This window comes from Trichechus manatus, unplaced genomic scaffold, assembly GCF_000243295.1.
Source record: "Trichechus manatus latirostris isolate Lorelei unplaced genomic scaffold, TriManLat1.0 scaffold00089, whole genome shotgun sequence".
NCBI classification, from domain to species: domain Eukaryota; kingdom Metazoa; phylum Chordata; class Mammalia; order Sirenia; family Trichechidae; genus Trichechus; species Trichechus manatus.
This window is the reverse complement of record NW_004444025.1, coordinates 11,308,783-11,318,027: the sequence shown is the minus strand read 5'-3', so window position 1 is coordinate 11,318,027 and position 9,245 is coordinate 11,308,783. Positions and strand designations below refer to the sequence as shown.

Genomic DNA, 9,245 nt, shown 5'->3' with positions numbered 1-9,245 from the left:
CAAAGGAGCCCTGGTGGTGCAGTGGTTAAAGTGCTGGGTTGTTAACCAAAAGGTTGGAGGTCTGAACCCACCAGCCCCTTCACAGGAGAAAGATGTGGGAGTCTGCTTCCATAAAGATTACAGCCCTGGAAACCCTACCGGGCAGTTCTGCTCTGTCCTGTAGGGTTGATGTGAGTTGGAATGGACTGGACAGCAGTGAGTGGTGGTGGTGATCCCTAATTTCCTTGATTTTTTACTGAGGTGTCTCCCTACCACAGGCTGAACAGGACCAAACCAAATCCTAGCAGAATGACGAGCATTTGTCTATTTGATACAAATATTGCCCTGCTTAGGATGTCATTGGCACAACTGTATTTTAAATGTCACCTTTAAGTAGGTCTTTCTAAGGGACTATACGAAAGAATCAAAGATGTAAAACAGAACTCCAAAGGAAATCAAACCTTGGCTTCTTAGAATTATGTGATGATAAAGACTCAGAAATGAATGTTTTAATTTTAAAATAACATGAACTACGATTATTATTTTATGGTTTCATTTACTACTCAAATGAAAGTACTCATAAAGTAGAAGTCACACTTTTGTAAACATTGAAGCCTAACATGTAAAATTGGTAGCAGTTAATAGCCTCCTCCTTAGTCTCTTTCTCCATATAGACAATGAACCAATTATGTTCGTCCTATTCTGCAAAGCCAAACGATCAATAAAATTGACTACAGATTTAGCTATGATAGCTAAAAGGTTTTTTTTTAATCACTTAAACATAGACAGTTATTTTAATATTTTTGGAGAATTATAGGAATATGAAAAAAGTTTTAAATTTTTGCATTTTTACTATTAGATATTTCTAACACATTAAAAAGTAATTTTCAACCCATCTAAGAATAATGATATGCAGAAAACAATCTTGACAAATTTTTGGTACACAGGCAAATAATTGTGTTTGAGACTGGAATCACTTTTTTAATTTATGTTATTTTCCCTCTAAAGAGAAACCAGGAAAAAGAGAATCCTGTGAAACTAATAAACTACACCAGGTGCTTTTTAACAGTTCCTGTTAGTACAGCAACTTCTAAGCAATCACACTACTGCCATAATGAAGTTCTCTTGGTTGGTGGGTTGGTGCCTCTCCTTCAATCCTCTTCTCCTTCTGCTAGCAGACTCTGCAAAGTTACCTAGAGAAGTATATATGTGGGAGGAATGGGAGAGACAAACACATCATAATATAATATACTATGTAACAAACCAATTTACCCATGCTTAATTTTTTAACAGACAATGAGTTATGAAAAGTTATCAATGTATTTCAGTGCTGGAAGCAACTTTGTATTTTCTTTCCATATAAATGCAACATTTATACACCCCCCCCCTCACTTATCCACACGGTTAGGTTCCAAAGACCAAGTTGTTCTGTGAAATCAGCATTATGTGAAAATGGAGGATGACTGCATCATTACATAATTGTCAAATTACATCATTGTGTAACTGCCAAACCACTGAGAATCATGGCCCTGCCAAGCTGACACATAACCTTAACCATCAAAGCCAGGGTTACTTTTCCCTCATACCTCAGCGTTTGTTACAGCCAGAAATGCATCATTAATGTGCAAAATAGTTGGATAGCAGATTTTTTTACTATTGTAGTAAATCTGAAATGTCAGATAATAAGATAGTCTATAAGTAAGGAGAAGGTATATTTCTTAAAAAGCCAGAATGCATGCTACTAAAGAGATCTTCACATTAAATTATTTTTCATTTAACTATCTTTATTTGCTCAGCAACCTACATTAGCAATCTCACTATTTCTGTTAATATTGTGAATAGACTCTGACAGTAAATTGATTTTTTTTTTTTTTTTTGTGCTTTAGGTGAAAGTTTACAGTGTAAGTTAATTTCTCATACGAAATGTATACACGTATTGTTATATGCCACTAGTTGCAATCCCTGTAATGTGACAGCACATTCCCCTTTCCACCCCAGGTTTCCTGTATCCGTCCAACCAGCTCCTGTCCCTTTCTGCCTTCTCATCCTGCCTCCGGACAGGAGCCACCCATTTAGACTTGTGTATCTGCTTGAATTAAGAAGCACAGTCTTCACAAATATTATTTTATGTTTTATAGTACAGTCTATATCTGAAGAGTTGGCTTCAGGAATGATTTTAGTTCTGGGTTAACAGAGCGTCCAGGGGACATGTCTTCAAGGGTTCCTCCAGTCTCGGTCAGACCATTAAGTCTAGTCTTTTTATGTGGATTTTAGTTCTGCACCTTTTCTCCTGCTCTGTCAGAGACTCTCTGTTGTGTTCCCTGTCAGGGCGGTCATTGGTGGTAGCAGGGCACCATCTGGTTCTGGTCTGAGGCTGATGGAGTCTCTGGTTTATGTGGCCGTTCTGTCTCTTGGGCTAATATTGTGTCTTTGGTGTTCTTCATTCTCCTTTGCTCCAGGTGGGTTGGGACCAATTGATGCATCTTAGATGGCTGCTTGCGAGCTTTTAAGATCCCAGATGCCACTTAACAAAGTGGGATGCAGAACGTTTTCTTAATAAACTTTGTTATGCCAATTGGCCTAGATGTTCCCCGAAACCATGGTCTCCAGACCACATCCCTGCTACTCTGTCCCTCAAAGTGTTTGGTTGTGTTCAGGAAACTTCTTAGCTTTTGGTTTGGTCCAGTCATGCTAACTTCCCCTGTATTGTGTGTTGTCCTTCCCTTTACCTAAGATAATTCTTGTCTACTATTTAGTTAGTGAATTCGCATCTCCCTCCCTCCCCATCCTCATAACCATTAAAGAATGTTTTCTTCTGTGTTTAAACCTTTTTTGAGTTCTTATAATAGCGGTCTTATACAATATCTGCCCATATGTGACTGACTAAATTCGCTCAGCATAATGCCCTCCAGATTCCTCCATATTATAAAATGTTTCATGGATTCATCATTGTTCTTTATCGTTGCGTAGTATTACATTGTGTGGATATACCATAATTTGTTTATCCATTCATCTGTTGATGGGCACCTAGGTTGTTTCCATCTTTTTGCTATTGTGAACGGTGCTGCAGTGAACATGGGTGTGCATACATCTATTTGTGTGATGGCTCTTATTTCTCTAGGATAAATTAAACGAGTGGGATAGCTGGATCGTATGGTACTTCTCTAGCTTTTTAAGGAAGCACCAAATCAGTTTCCAAAGTGGTTGTACCATTTTACATTCACACCAACAGTGTATAGTAAACTGAATTTAAATTATAAGTCATTCGTGGTCCTATGTTCCATTTATCTTAAAAATGATTATAATCAATATGGGACTTCGGAGGTGATTTAAATGTTTTGGAAATAGATAGAGGTGGGGGTTGCACAACATTGTGAATGTCCTAACTGCCACTGAATTGTTTACTTTAAAATGGTTAATTTTATGTTATATAAATTTCACCTCAATAAATATGAAATTTTTTTTGAATGGTTAAATTTTTATGTTATTGTAACTGTAGGTTCTAAGTGATATATCCCTTTCTATTAGTCTCCCATACTTCAGGTGTTTTTTGAGCAAACTTAATACTTTTGATCCCTGATATTTGTACCAGTTAAGACAGTTATTTGAAGTAGGCAAATAGAAAGATATCAGAAATGAAGTCTTATTTCTGAGTATTACATTAAACTGATAAAATATTCAGTGCTAAAACAGATCCCTAAGAGTCTTTCAACACTACAAAACTATTACTAATTAGTACTTAGCAGTCAGTTTTAAATAAATGCTAGTTGCAAAATATAACTACTTAATTTTCATTTAAGAAAAAAATGGATTATTTACAGGAGAAGAATTATGAGTGCTGAGGTTTCCTAGGTATAGGTTGTTTTGGCCCCCTCCTGAGACATCAAGGCAGCAAAAACCTTGTTTCACTTCTGGAAGTTTCCACTTCTTTTTACTTTTCACTTTCCTAACAATCTTGGTGGTTGTTAACTCTAACTAATTTAGTATTAAAAAAGACTCAGCGATATCTCTTCTAGGAACCATTTGTCTCAACTCAGACTGCTTAAGTTTTGATCATAAAAATAAGATTTTTCTTTGCTTATCAGATTGGCAAACATTAAAAATATTGATAATACCCAGTGTGATGGTTAATGTTATGTGTCAGCTTGGCTAGGCTATGATTCTCAATGGTTTGGCAGGCACTATGTAATTGCCTTCCATTTTCTGATCTGATGTGAGCAGCCAATCATTTGAAAGAGGAGTTACCTTGGGGATGTGGCCTGCCTCCAGCATATAAATGGATATTCTGGCAAAGCTCACTCTTTTCTCGACCCTGCACTCTTCTCATCTCCTGACCTCCAGTTCTTGGAATGTAAGCCTGCAGAAGTCTCTGGCCTATGGCTTGACCAGATTTTGTATTTCCCAACCCCTGCAACCCTGGGAGGCAGCAGGAGGCCTCCAGCCTGCTGCCTGACCTGCAGATTTTGGGTTGGTCAGCCCCTGCAACTACATGAACTAGCAGAGGTCTTCAGCCTGTCACCTAACCCACAGATTTGGGACTTGCCAGCCCTCATAATTGTGTGAGCCATTTCCTTGAAGTACATTTCTCTATATATATATTTATATACACTTCACTGGTTTTGCTCCATTAGAGAACCCAGACTAAGACATTCAGTTTTGGCAAGAGTATGGGGAATAGGCATTCTCACGAACTGCTCTTGCAAATGTAAATTGCTGTAGCTTTTCTAGAGAGCAATGTACCGCTAAGTATCAGTGTTTAAAGTATGCAGAAGCAGAGGAGACTTCCAGAACAGTTCAATGAGACATTCCATGGACACCCTCCTTAGTGAAACAACAATAACCGGTGAAAATTATTAAAAAATAAATAAAATTACAGAGTCTCTGGAAATTGTCTTAAGGGCATACTGCATATTATGGGTTGGGTTTGTGTCCCCAGATAAGATAGGTTTATTTAAGTCCTAACTATTGGTACCTGTTTGGAAGTAGTAGCTTTGCAGATAAAATCAGTTAAATTAACATGAAGTCATACTAGAATAGGATGGGCTTTAATCCAGTATGACTGGTGTCCTTATAAAAACAGAGAAGAAACAGAGACATAGAAGAAGGGGGTGACAGCCAAATGAAGTTGGAAACAGAGATTAGAGCTATGCCACCATAAGCCTAGGAACACCTGGGGCTTCCAAGCTTGAAGAGGTCAAGAAGGATCTTCCTCCAGAGGCTTCAGAGGGAACATGGCCCTGCTAACACCTTGATTTCAGACTTACAGCCTCCAGAACTGTGGGAGAACAAATTTCTGTTGTTTTAAGCCACCCAATCTGTGGTACTTTGTTATGGCAACCCTAGGAAACTAATGCACTGCAAATGCATAGTTGAAGGACATTAAAACTGACATAAATAAAATGGAAATACATCCCATGTTAATGGATTAGAAGACTTAGTATTGTTAAGAAAGCAGTACTTCCCATATTAATCTACACATTCAACACAATTCCTATGCAAAGATTCAACACGATCCCTATGCAAATCCCAGTTGGCTCTTTGCAGAAATTGACAAATTGATCTTCAAATTTATATGAAAATGCAAGGGAATAAATATGTATGAATATATGTTTATTGCACCGTTGTTTAAAATAAATAAATACAAATGCATAAATCTACCTAAATATCCATCAGTAGATTCTAGTTATATAAATTAAGGAAATCCACACAATGAAATACTTAGAAGACTTTCAAAATGACTTTCTCCTTATCTACAATTAAATATATCTAAGCAAAGATGTATCTTTGATGACTAAAGTACACCTGATCCAAGACACAGTCTTTTTAATCTCATATGCATGCTAAATTGGACAATGAAAAGACAGAAGAACTGATGTGTTCAAACTGTGGTGTTGGTGAAGAATATTGAATAATATACTACCATAAGAACAAATCAATCAGTCTTAGAAGGAATACAACCAGAATGCTTCTTATAAGTGAGAATGGTGAGACTTCAGCTCACTTACTTTGGATATGTCATCAGGGAAACCAATTGCTAGAAAAGGACATCATGTTTGATAAAGTAGAGGGTCAGAGAAAATGAGGGAAACCCTCACTGAGGTGGATTGACACAACAGCCTCAACGATAGACTCAAACATACCAACATGAAGATGGTGTAGCATCAGGCAATGTTTTATTCTGTCATGCATAAAGTCACCATTAGTCAGAGCCAACTTGAGGGCAACCGTCTTAGTTATCAAGTGCTACTATAACAAATACCACAAGTGGATGGCTTTAACAAAGAGAAATTTATTCTCTCACAGTTTAGGAAGCTAGAAGCCCGAATTCAGGGTGCTAGCTCTAGGGAAAGGCTTACTCTATTGACAAGGTCCTTGTCATCAATCTTCCCCTGGGTCTAGGAGTCTCTCAGTGCAGAGACCCCAGGTCCAAAGGCAGGCTCCGCTCCCAGCACTTCTTTCTTGGTAGTATAAGGTCCCTCTCCTCTCTGCTGGATTCTCTCTTTTTTATCTCAAGAGATTGACTCAAGATGCGTCCTAATCTTGTAGATCGAGTCCTGCCTCATTAACATAACTTCCTCTAATCCTGCCTCATTAACATCATAAATCCCCAAAACCAAACCCATTGCTGTTGAGTTGATTCCGACTCATAGAGACTCTATAGGAGAGAAGAGAACTGCCCCATAGTGTTTCCAAGAAGTGGCTGGTGGATGTGAACTGCCAACACTTTGGTTAGCAGCTGGGCTCCATCATAGAGGTTAGGATTTACAACACATAGGATAATCACATCAGATCACAAAATGGTAGACAACCACACAATATTGGGAATCATGGATTATCCAAGTTGATACACATTTTTGGGAGACACAATTCAATTCATAGCAGCAACTAACAACAACACATTTACTGACCAGGCAGACTAGTAAAATGCATTTCACGTTTATTTAAAAATAAGTGTGTGTGTGCATATACATATGTATATACTTTCTGTATATATAAAAATGTTACTGTTAGAGAAAAAATGTGAAGAATTAAGTGTAAAGTTGAACTAAGCTCTAACACAATTTCAATACAAGTGAATTGTTATTTCTAGATAACTCCAAAGCCTCCCCAAAGTTACCTGGACCAGTGAAAATAAAATTTATATGTGACACACACACACACATAAGTGAAGTGACATTTTAACAAAGGCTTGGTTGAGTAGGAGAAAAACTAGATGAAGAGAAGGGAAAGGAGATCCTAGGCAGAGAAAATACTGGGCATAAAAGCCCGGAAGTGGAAGGGACAGGAGACATTTGACAAACTCACCGATGACCACAGTAGGTTGGGTAGTGTTGAAGAGAGAGGAAGGGCCTAATCATGCAGAATTTTGTGGGCTATATTAAGAATTTTATTTTAATCCTAAGAGTAATGAGAAACTACTTAAGGTTGGGGAGTTGAGGAGAATTTCATCTGATGATTTCATTCTTCAGTGATATGAGGCAAAGTCATCTCCTGAAAATGAAGAGGACAAGAGCCTGAAATTTGAGGTGAGCAGAAAAAGCTAGCAACTGTTACTGTGAAGCACAAGGCAACAAGTTGACCGCAGAAGTACAGAAGGTTTGCTGGACTAGTGTGAAGGGACTGATTTGAGATTGGAGATGATAAATTTGAAGCTGGTGCCAATTTGACTTCTTGTGAATTCCCCAGCAGCAATGACATGCCTGGGTTTTCCCAGAACAATGAGAAGAAGACGGAGGAGCAAGGAAATCTAGGATATTGGCAGGAATTATGGAAATAATGGGTTGTAGAACCTTAGCTGGAGGAAGGGAAGAGTGGATAGGACCAGTGAATCTGGAGACCAGTACAAAAAACCCACTGCTGTCTAGTAGATTCCTACTCATAGCAACCCCATAGGGCAGAGTAGAACTTCCCAGTGGGGTTTCCAAGGAGTGGCTGGTGGACTCAAACTGCAGACCTTTTGGTTAGCAGCCATAGCTCTTAACTACTGCGCTACCAGGGCTCCAAGACCAGTACTAGTTGCCATCAAATTGACTCCGATTCATGGTGACCCCATGCGTGTCAGAGTAGAACTGTGCACCATAGGGTTTTCAATGGCTGATTTTTCAGACCTAGATCGCCAGGTATTTCTTCCAAATCTGGAGAAGATTGGTCAATATCTGGAGGGTCTAATGAGGACTGGAATAGTGGGAGTTGCTGATCAAGCTCCAGGCATGACTATGGGTATGCACGTATGAGACCAAGTGGAGCAGAAGGTCTTGGGAAAGTTTGTGTATTCTACTTATTTTTCTGCTTTAATAAATTTTTAATAAAGCAGAAGATATGTGGTTTGTATTAATTATTTTACTTATAAATATATAATATTCTGAGTGGTAATAGGTAAATTAACATGGATTTTAATTATAGCTCAACAATATTCAGAGAAATAGCAGGTGCAATAACAAGAATTTAAACCTTTCTGGTGATAATTTCTTATTAATTTATTAATATCAGGAAGTTTAGAATTCATCTATAAATTTTGCTATTATTTGTAGTAATGACATAATTGTGGCATTCAGCACTATCAAAAAAAAATTCCAAGGGTAAAATGTATTGAAATAGTTAATAATTTTATTGTTCTCAAGTCACCCAAAAGGCAATATATACTCTTCGCTGTTATCTAATAATAATGTATTTTTCATACACATTAGAAGTCCCTAGGTGGTATAAACTGTTACCATGCTTGGCTGCTAACCAAAAGGTTGGTGGTTGTAGTTCATCCAGACGCAACTCGAGAAAAGGTCTGGTAATCTTCTTCAAAAAATCAGTCATTAAAAACCCCGTGGAGAACAGTTTTACTGACACATGTGGGGTCACCATGAGTCAAAGTTGACTTGACCACAACTGGTACTAGCCTGTACTGGATGTAATAATAAAGTTAACCTTATATCCCCAGGGCACTAATTGAATACATGACTGAGAACCAACTATGGACAAGAGATTTATGCTAAAGAAATCTTAGATTCCTTAACAACATAATATAGAACAGCTAATTTAAGTAAATAGATATAGAGATACAAATTTCCAAAATGAAGAGAACTCTGAAATTAGGCTGTAGTCCATCATATACATTCTGTATAGAACAATGGTATATATATTCACACATATGGAGCCCTGGTGGTGAAATTGTTAAAGCATTTGTCTGCTAACCAGGTCAGCAGCTCGAATCCCACCCAAATCCCACTCGAATCCCAATGGGTTTTTTGGTTATATATAATACATATATATAT

The 9,245-nt window shown here is 37.8% G+C and overlaps 1 protein-coding gene across 1 annotated transcript in view; it reads right to left on the bottom strand.

Annotated features, from left to right (window-relative positions):
* Nucleotides 1-1,103: 1,103 nt before the first annotated feature.
* Nucleotides 1,104-9,245, bottom strand: part of APELA (apelin receptor early endogenous ligand) — a 15,693-nt gene continuing 7,551 nt past the window's right edge. Inside the window, exon 3 of the mRNA XM_012557189.2 lies at nt 1,104-1,172. The gene's annotated coding sequence lies outside the window, so the exon portion shown is untranslated. The remainder of the gene's footprint in view (nt 1,173-9,245) is intronic.